The following is a 9,116-nucleotide window of genomic DNA, read 5'->3' as shown; positions in this document are numbered from 1 at the left end:
TTGTTCTCTGTCTCCCCCTTCTAGACTGTGAGCCCACTGTTGGGTAGGGACCGTCTCTAGATGTTGCCAATTTGGACTTCCCAAGCGCTTAGTCCAGTGCTCTGCACACAGTAAGCGCTCAATAAATACGATTGAATGAATGAATGAATGAATGCACTGTCCTAAGCACTTGGGAGAGCCCAGTACAACAGAGTTGGCAGACACACTCCCTGCCTAATAATAATAATAACAATAATAATAATGATGATGTTTAAGTGCTTCCCCCTCCCCATCCCTGCCCCGCCTTACCTCCTTCCCCTCCCCACAGCACCTGTATATATGTATATATGTTTGTACGGATTTATTACTCTATTTATTTATTTATTTATTTTATTTATACATATTTATTCTATTTATTTTATTTTGTTAATGTGTTTGGTTTTGTTCTCTGTCTCCCCCTTCTAGACTGTGAGCCCGCTGTTGGATAGGGACCGTCTCTATATGTTGCCAACTTGGACTTCCCAAGCGCTTAGTCCAGTGCTCTGCACACAGTAAGTGCTCAATAAATACGATTGAAGGAATGAATGACTGTCTCTATATGTTACCAACTTGTACTTCCCAAGCGCTTAGTCCAGTGCTCCGCACACAGTAAGCGCTCAATAAATACGATTGAATGAATGACTCCAAAGCCCGGGCTCTTTCCACTGAGCCACGCTGCTTCTCATATTTATTGAGCGCTGACTGTGTGCGGAGCACTGGACTAAGCGCTTGGGAAGTCCAAGTTGGCAACAGATAGAGACGGTCCCTACCCAACAACGGGCTCACGGTCTAGAAGGGGGAGGCGGACAACAAAACCAAACGTGGAGACAGGTGTTGGCATCCCAGCTGCAACCCCTGGCCTCCCTTTCCCCCCCTTTCCCCTTTCCCCTCCGCCCATATTCCCGGGTGACTCTGTTCTGGGAAATGGGGATGAAGATGACCCTTGCTCCAAACGGAGGACTCCGGAGTTTGGAAGAGGAGTCAGGAGAGTGGGGAGAAAGAAGGAACTAATAATAAGAATAATAATGATGGCATTTATTAAGCCCTTACTATGTGCAAAGCACCGTCCTAAGCGCTGGGGAGGTTACAAGGTCATCAGGTTGTCCCATGGGGGCTCACAGTCTTCATTCCCATTTTACAGAGGAGGTAAGTGAGGCACAGAGAAGTTAAGTGACTTGCCCGAAGTCACACAGCTGACAACTACGGCCCCTAATAATAATAATAATGATGGCATTTGTTAAGCGCTTATTATGTGCAAAGCATTGTTCTAAGCGCTGGGCCTCCCCACAGCACTTGTATAGCGTGGCTCAGTGGAAAGAGCCCGGGCTTTGGAGTCAGAGGTCATGGGTTCAAATCCCGGCTCTGCCAATTGTCAGCTGTGTGACTTTGGGCAAGTCACTTCACTTCTCTGTGCCTCAGTTACCTCATCTGGAAAATGAGGATTAAAATTGTCCCACGTGGGACAACCTGATCACCTTGTAACCTCCCCAGCACTTAGAACAGTGCTTTGAACATAGTAAGCACTTAACAAATACCATTATTATTATTATTATTATATTTGTACAGATTTATTACTGTATTTATTTTACTTGTACATATTCACTATTCTATTTTGATAATGATGTGCATCTAGTTTTAATTCTATTTGCTCCGACGACTTTGACACCTGTCTCCATGTTTTGTTTTGTCGTCTGTCTCCCGCATCTAGACTGTGATCCCGTTGTTGGGTAGAAACCGTCTCTAGATGTTGCCGACTTGTACTTCCCAAGAGTTTAGTCCAGTGCTCTGCACACAGTAAACGCTCAATAAATGCGATTGAATGAATGAATAAATGAATGGGGAGGTTACAAGGTGATAAGGTTGGGGGGGCTCACAGTCTTCATCCCCATTTTCCAGATGAGGGAACTGAGGCCCAGAGAAGTGAAGTGACTTGCCCAAAGTCACACAGCTGACAATTGGCGGAACTGGGATTTGAACCCACGACCTCTGACTCCAAAGCCCGGGCTCTTTCCATTGAGCCACTCTGCTTCTCTAAGCACAGGACTGGAGCAGAGTTGGGGCCTGAGTGTTCTGAGCAGTGTGGGAGCCCAGATAGCACCCTCTTTCTTTTAGACTCACCCCCCAAAAAAACTTTATAGAGCTCTGCCCCCCACCCCGTTCCCGGCCCACAGCCTCCCCCATCTTACTTCCCCCCGGCTCCTCACCGAGAAGCAGTGTGGCTCAGTGGCAAGAGCTTGGGAGTCACAGGACGTGGGTTCTAATCCCGGCTCCGCCACTCGTCTGCTGGGTGACCTTGGGTAAGTCACTTCACTTCTCTGGGCCTCAGTTCCCTCATCTGGAAAATAGGGATGGAGACCGTGAGCCCCACGTGGGACAACCTGATTACCTTAGATCTACCCACAGTAGAACCACGCTGAGAAGCAGCGTGGCTCAGTGGAAAGAGCCCGGGCTTTGGAGTCAGAGGTCGTGGGTTCGAATCCCAGCTCTGCCACATGTCTGCTGTGTGACCTTGGGCAAGTCACTTAACTTCTCTGAGCCTCAGTTCCCTCATCTGTAAAACGGGGGTTAAGACTGTGAGCCCCACGTGGGACACCCTGATCACCTTGTATCCCCCCAGCGCTTAGAACAGTGCTTTGCACATAGAAAGCGCTTAACAAATGCCATTATTATTATTACCCCAGTGGTTAGAACAGTGCTTGGCCCATAGTAAATGCTTACTATTACTATTATATTATTACTATTATAACTTACCACCATTATTATCTGGTGGCTTTCCCTGGTCCCCAGGATCCCTTGCTCCCCTGACTTCCCATTCATTCATTCAATTTTATTTATTGAGCGCTTACTGTGTGCAGAGCACTGTACTAAGCTCATGGGAAGTACACCCATCTGACTTCCCACGTCCCTGCTCCCCTCGTGATTCCCCTCACCCTCCAGCTCCATCCCTCCCTGATTCTCAGACTGACCGCTCTATCCTGGCCTCCCCCCTGAATCAATCATTCAATCAATCGTATTTATTGAGCGCTTACTGTGTGCAGAGCACTGGACTAAGCGCTTGGGAAGTACAAGTTGGCAACATATAGAGACAGTCCCTACCCAACAGTGGGCGCACAGTCTAGAAGGGGGAGACAGAGAACAAAACCAAGCATATTAACAAAATAAAATAAATAGAATAGATATGTACCAGTAAAATAAATAAATAGAGTAATAAATATGTACAGACATATATACATATATACAGGTGCTGTGGGGAAGGGAAGGAGGTAAGATGGGGGGCATGGAGAGGGGGACGAGGGGGAGAGGAAGGAGGTGGCTCAGTCTGGGAAGGCCTCCTGGAGGAGGTGAGCTCTCAGTAGGGCCTTGAAGCATGGACTGTCATGCTTCTCTAAAGTGTGGACTGTCACGCTGGGACTGTCACTCCCCTCTAATCCCCCTACCCCTTCTAGGCACTGCCTCGGTTTCCCTCTTCTTCTCTTCCCTTCCCCTTCCCTCTCCCCCCCACCTCCAATTCCCAGTGAGGAGTGGGATTCTGGATCTCGTACCTCCTCCTCCTCCCCCCATCCCAGTCCCCCACGACCACCAGGGTGTTCGAGGCTGGAGCTGGGGGTCTCCTGGGGTTAGGGTTGACCTCTCCTCCAGGGGTGACTGCGACCTGAAGAATCCCGCCAGGAGGGATGGAGAGAGGTAGCCTGGTGGCTTTCGTTCATTCGTTCAATTCAATCATATTTATTGAGCGCTTACTATGTGAAGAGCACTGTACTAAGCGCTTGGGGGAAGCAGCATGACTCAGTGGAAAGAGCCCGGGCTTTGGAGTCAGAGGTCATGGGTTCAAATCCCGGCTCCACCACTTGTCAGCTGTGTGACTTTGGGCCAGTCACTTCACTTCTTTGTACCTCAGTTACCTCACATGTAAAATGGGGATTAAAACTGTGAGCCCCCGTGGGACAGCCTAATCAACTTGCAACCTCCCCAGCACTTAGGATAGTGCTTTGCACATAGTAAGCACTTAACAAATACCATTATTATTATTATTATTATTGGGAAGTACAAGTCGGCAACATACAGAGACGGTCCCTACCCAACAACGGGCTCACAGTCTAGAAGGGGGAGACAGACGACAGAACAAAACACGCGGACATGTACCAAGTCAGAACAAATAGAATTAAAGGTAGATGCACATCATTAACAAAATAAATAGAATGGTAAATATACGTCCAACAGAGTAATAAATCTGTACAAACATATACACAGGTGCTGTGGGGAGGGGAAGGAGGTAGGGCGGGAGGCGGGGAGGAGGAGAGGAAACAGGGGGCTCAGTCTGGGAAGGCCTCTTGGAAGAGGGGAGATCTTAGTAGGGCTTTGAAGGGAGGAAGAGAGGTGGCTTTCCAGATCTCCCTGCCTCCCGCTTAGTTAATAATACTGGATTTTAGGTCTCCGAAAGCTGACGGCCAGCCTCACCCTGGCCCTGCCAACACGGCATGGTGGGGAGAGGGGATGAGCCCAACCAGGCCCTTCCCAAATCCCAGCGTGGTAGGGAAGGAAGCGTGTCGAGGGGAGCCCTAGTTAGCTCAGGGAAGAGGCCAGGCCAGACCAGGCCGGGGTGGATCGAGCGCTCACTATGAGCAGAGCACTGGACCACTTGCAGTTGCGAGAATACAGCGCTCTGCACACAGTAAGCGCTCAATAAATACAGTTGATGAATACAATTCGACAAAGTGGGGAGACGTGTCCCCTGCCCACGACAAGCTTTACAGCTCGTATTCCCTCCCTCTCCCAAAAGAGATTCTGCCTGGTATATTCCATCTGATTCAAATTCGACCATTTGACATGTTTTCAATTCTCTGTTCAATTAAATCAATCGATGGTATATAATGATGATGATGATGGTATTTGTTAAGCGCTCACTATGTGCCAAGCACTGTTCTAAGCGCTGGATGTTTTAAGCGCTTACAGTCTGCCAGACACTGTACTAAGCGCTGGGGTGGATACAAGTTAATTGGGTTGGATGCTGCCCTTGTTCCACATGGGGCTCGCAGTCTCACAGTCTTGTTGCCAACTTGTACTTCCCAAGCGCTTAGTACAGTGCTCTGCACACAGTAAGCGCTCAATAAATATGATTGAATGAGTGAATGATCCCCCTTTTACAGGTGAGGCGACTGAGACCCAGAGAAGCGACTTGCCCAAGGTCACATGGCAGACAAGTGGCAGAGCCGGGAGTATTTTCTGAGCAGACAGCACTGTACTAGGTGCCTGGAAGACACAATAGAGTCGATAGGCCTGATGTCTGCCTTCAGACATCTTACAATCTAGCAGGGGAGGTGGACACTAAAATAAATTACAGAAGAAAGCAAACGAGTATAAATTCCTCACTGTACCCCGTTCTCCTCACTGTACCTCGTTCTCGCCCATCCCACTGTCGATCCCCGGCCCACGTCCTCCCGCTGGCCCGGAATGCCCTCCCTCTGCCCATCCGCCAAGCTAGCTCTCTTCCACCCTTCAAAGCCCTACCAAGAGCTCACCTCCTCCAAGAAGCCTTCCCACACTGAGCCCCCTTTTTTCTGCTCCTCCTCCCCATCCCCCCCGCCCTACCTCCTTGCCCTCCCCACAGCACCTGTATATATGTTTGTACAGATTTGTTACTCTATTTATTTTACTTGGACATATTTACTATTCTATTTATTTTGTTAATAATGTACATTTAGCTTGAATTCTATTGATTCTGACGACTTGACACCCGTCCACATGTTTTGTTTTGTTGTCTGTCTCCCCCTTCTAGACTGTGAGCCCGTTGTTGGGTAGGGACCGTCTCACCGTCTCTCTATGTTGCCGGCTTGTACTTCCCGAGCGCTTAGTCCAGTGCTCTGCACACAGTAAGTGCTCAATAAATACAACTGAATGAATGAATCTGTTCATAAGAGCTTTGAGGATGGGGGAGGGATGAGTCCCTAAGTGCTGAAGGGGTCCAGAGGAGGGGTCACCTCCAGTTGTCGGGAGACTCTCCCTTCGACTGTCTCTATATGTTGCCGACTTGTACTTCCCAAGCGCTTAGTACAGTGTTCTGCACACAGAAAGTGCTCAATAAATATGACAATGAATGAATGAACTCTCCGACTTAGTCTGTGAGGGCCAATTATCTTGCACTTTCCCCTTTCAGGATCGCACCCGGAGAGTTTCCAGGACTCTACCAGTTTCGACTACGGGATGGAGAGTCAAGCAGAGGCCTACCCATTCCATTCCTAGCTTGCCCAGTGGCTAGTGAGTGGCAAGCAATCTGCTACAAGTCAAAACTCACCCGTGTTGGGCAGCGGCGGCATGGGAGAGAGTCGAGGGCGGAGGCTCAGGTTTGCTGCATGGAAGGAGGCGATGGTAAACCTCTTCCATATTTTTTACCAAGAAAACTCTATGGATTCATTCAATCGTATTTATTGAGCACTTACCGTGTGCAGAGCACTGTACTAAGCGCTTGGGAAGTACAAGTTGGCAACATCTAGAGACGGTCCCTACCCGACAGCGGGCTCACAGTCTAGAAGGGGGAGACGGACAACAAAACAAAACATATTAACAAAATAAAATAAATAGAATAAATATGTACAAGTAATATAAAAATAAATAGAGTAATAAATACATACAAACATATATACAGGTGCTGTGGGGAGGGGAAGGAGGTAAGGCGGGGGGGATGGGGAGGGGAAAAACCAGAAAAACCCAAGGTAGCCGATTCTTTCTCTGACCTCCGGTGGCTTTCGGTCTAAAATGAGCATCAGTTCTCAAGCAAATGATGCTGCGGGGCAGCCGCCAAACGGGCTGCTCCGGTCACTATTCTGGGAATACCGTGATCTAGTTGCAACAGCGGTGAGATGACAACAGTTAGCCTCACGGCACTCACGTCCGTATCTGAAATTTATTTATATTAACTTCCGCCTCCCCCTCTAAACTGTAAGCCCGTTCTTTCATTCGACCGTGTTTATCGGGCCAGGCTGCCGGCTTATAGCTGCCTGCCCCTGCAGCCGGTGAACCTCCGGTGATGATGATGATGACGGTATTTGTTAAGCACTTACTATGTGCAAAGCACTGTTCTAAGCGCTGGGGAGGTCACAAGGTGATCAGAGATACATTACCAGGACGATTGTGGATGGAGGTGGGGCGTTCTGGGAAAAATGTGTCCATGGAGTCATAAAAGACAAGACCCCAGCTCTTAATGTAGTGCTTGGAGTCTAGTAAGTGCTGAACAAACAACGCAATTATTATTATTGTTTTCAGGGGTAAATTTGGAGGCCCAGGTACAGCAGTGCGAGATCCTTGGCAGAAAGATGCACTATGCATCTAATAAATAAATGAAAGCCAAACGGCAATGGTTCATTTCCCATTATGACAAGGGAATGGTGTTCTTTTCCTCATTTAGAGAAGCAGCCTGGCTCAGTGGAAAGAGCATGGGCTTTGGAGTCCGAGGTCAGGGGTTCAAATCCCGGTTCCACCAACTGTCAGCTGTGTGACTTTGGGCAAGTCACTTCACTTCTCTGGGCCTCAGTGACCTCATCTGTAAAATGGGGATTAAAACTGTGAGCCCCCCCGTGGGACAACCTGATCACCTTCTAACCTCCCCAGCGTTTAGAACAGTGCTTTGCACATAGTAAGTGCTTAACAAATACCATCATTATTATTATTTAGCCCAGGACAAACCACCTCTGTCTCTTTATCTCTTTGTCTCTTAACAAATGCCATCATTATTTATTATTATTTATCATTACCCTAATCCACATGAGTGGAAAGACCTAATCCTCCTATCAATAATCTAAAGAAGGATCCTATTCATCTACATAGTAACTCAGTGAAGAGGAAAGTCAGTTGATATTTATTCACACATAACAAGTAAGGAGAACTACTTTCTGTTACAATCTTTGAAGAGAGGAGGATCTTTTTCTAGGGAAAGAGGATTATCTTGCTCACTGCATCAGTTTATCCCAAATAGGAAGCCTCAATAAATCCATAGTACTTCTTCAGAACCTACTGTTTCCAGAGCCTGCTACTAAGATTTTGGGGAGCACACAATGCCGGTATTAGCAGACCTGTCCCCAGAGAGCTCACAATCGAAGCATTTTCAGGTATGAGAAAGAAGGAAAAGGGGCTATGTATACACGTTGGCTCGTTAAATGCCACTGATTGATTGAATTGGTGGTCAAACCATAGGGCATGTAAGAGTCTTACATAAATGAGAAGCAGCATGGCCTGGGAATCAGAAGGACCCCTGGGTTTTCATCCTGGCTCCTCCACTTCTCTGCTGTGTGACCTGAGGTAAGTGCCTTCTCTGTGCCTCAGTAACCTCATCTGTAAAATGTGGATTAAGTCTGTGAGCCCCATGTGGGACAGGGAGTGTGTCCAACCTGATTAGTTCGCATCTGCCTCGGTGCTTAGGACAGTGTCTGGCACATAGTAAATGCTTAGCAAATACCATCATCAATCATCATCATCATCAATCGTATTTATTGAGCACTTACTATGTGCAGAGCACTGTACTAAGCGCTTGGGAAGTACAAATTGGCAACATATACCATTAAAAATGCTACTGGAAGTTGGGAATATTTAAGTGCTGAGGTGGTACAGAAGTGCTGAATTAACAGGTAGAGGGATATAAGCAGGGTGATTAGAAATAAATTAGGGAAGGCGTGATTTCAGTAGGATTTTGAAGACGGGGAGAGCAGTGGTCATTCATTCATTTATTCAATCGTATTTACTGAGTTCTTACTGCATGCAGAGCACTGTACTAGGAGCTTGGGAAGTACAAATCATCAACACATCCATCAGATGTGAAGGGGGAGAGAGTTCCAACCATCATCATAATAATAACTGTGGTATTTGTTAAGCACTTACTATGTGCCGAGCACGGTTCTAAGCACCGGGGTAGATACAAGCTAATCAGGTTGGACTCAGTCCCTGTCTCACATGGAGTTCACCGTCTTAATCCCCATTTACAGATGAGGTAACCGAGGCACAGAGAAGTTAAATGACTTGTCCAAGGTCACACGGCAGAGGCGTGGCAGAGCCAGGATTGGAACATATGTCCTCCGACTTCCAAGCCTGCGTTCATTCCCCTGGACCGT

The 9,116-nt window shown here is 47.6% G+C and overlaps 1 non-coding gene across 1 annotated transcript; it reads left to right on the top strand.

The window, feature by feature from the left end:
- Nucleotides 1–6,162: 6,162 nt before the first annotated feature.
- Nucleotides 6,163–6,300, top strand: LOC119942995. The gene has a single exon (XR_005455484.1). It is a non-coding gene; the product is annotated as a small nucleolar RNA SNORA7 (small nucleolar RNA).
- Nucleotides 6,301–9,116: the final 2,816 nt, after the last annotated feature.

The sequence above is a fragment of the Tachyglossus aculeatus genome, chromosome 21 (genome assembly GCF_015852505.1).
Source record: "Tachyglossus aculeatus isolate mTacAcu1 chromosome 21, mTacAcu1.pri, whole genome shotgun sequence".
Classification (NCBI taxonomy): domain Eukaryota; kingdom Metazoa; phylum Chordata; class Mammalia; order Monotremata; family Tachyglossidae; genus Tachyglossus; species Tachyglossus aculeatus.
The sequence above is the reverse complement of the archived record's forward strand: the minus strand, read 5'-3'. Positions and strand labels throughout refer to the sequence as shown.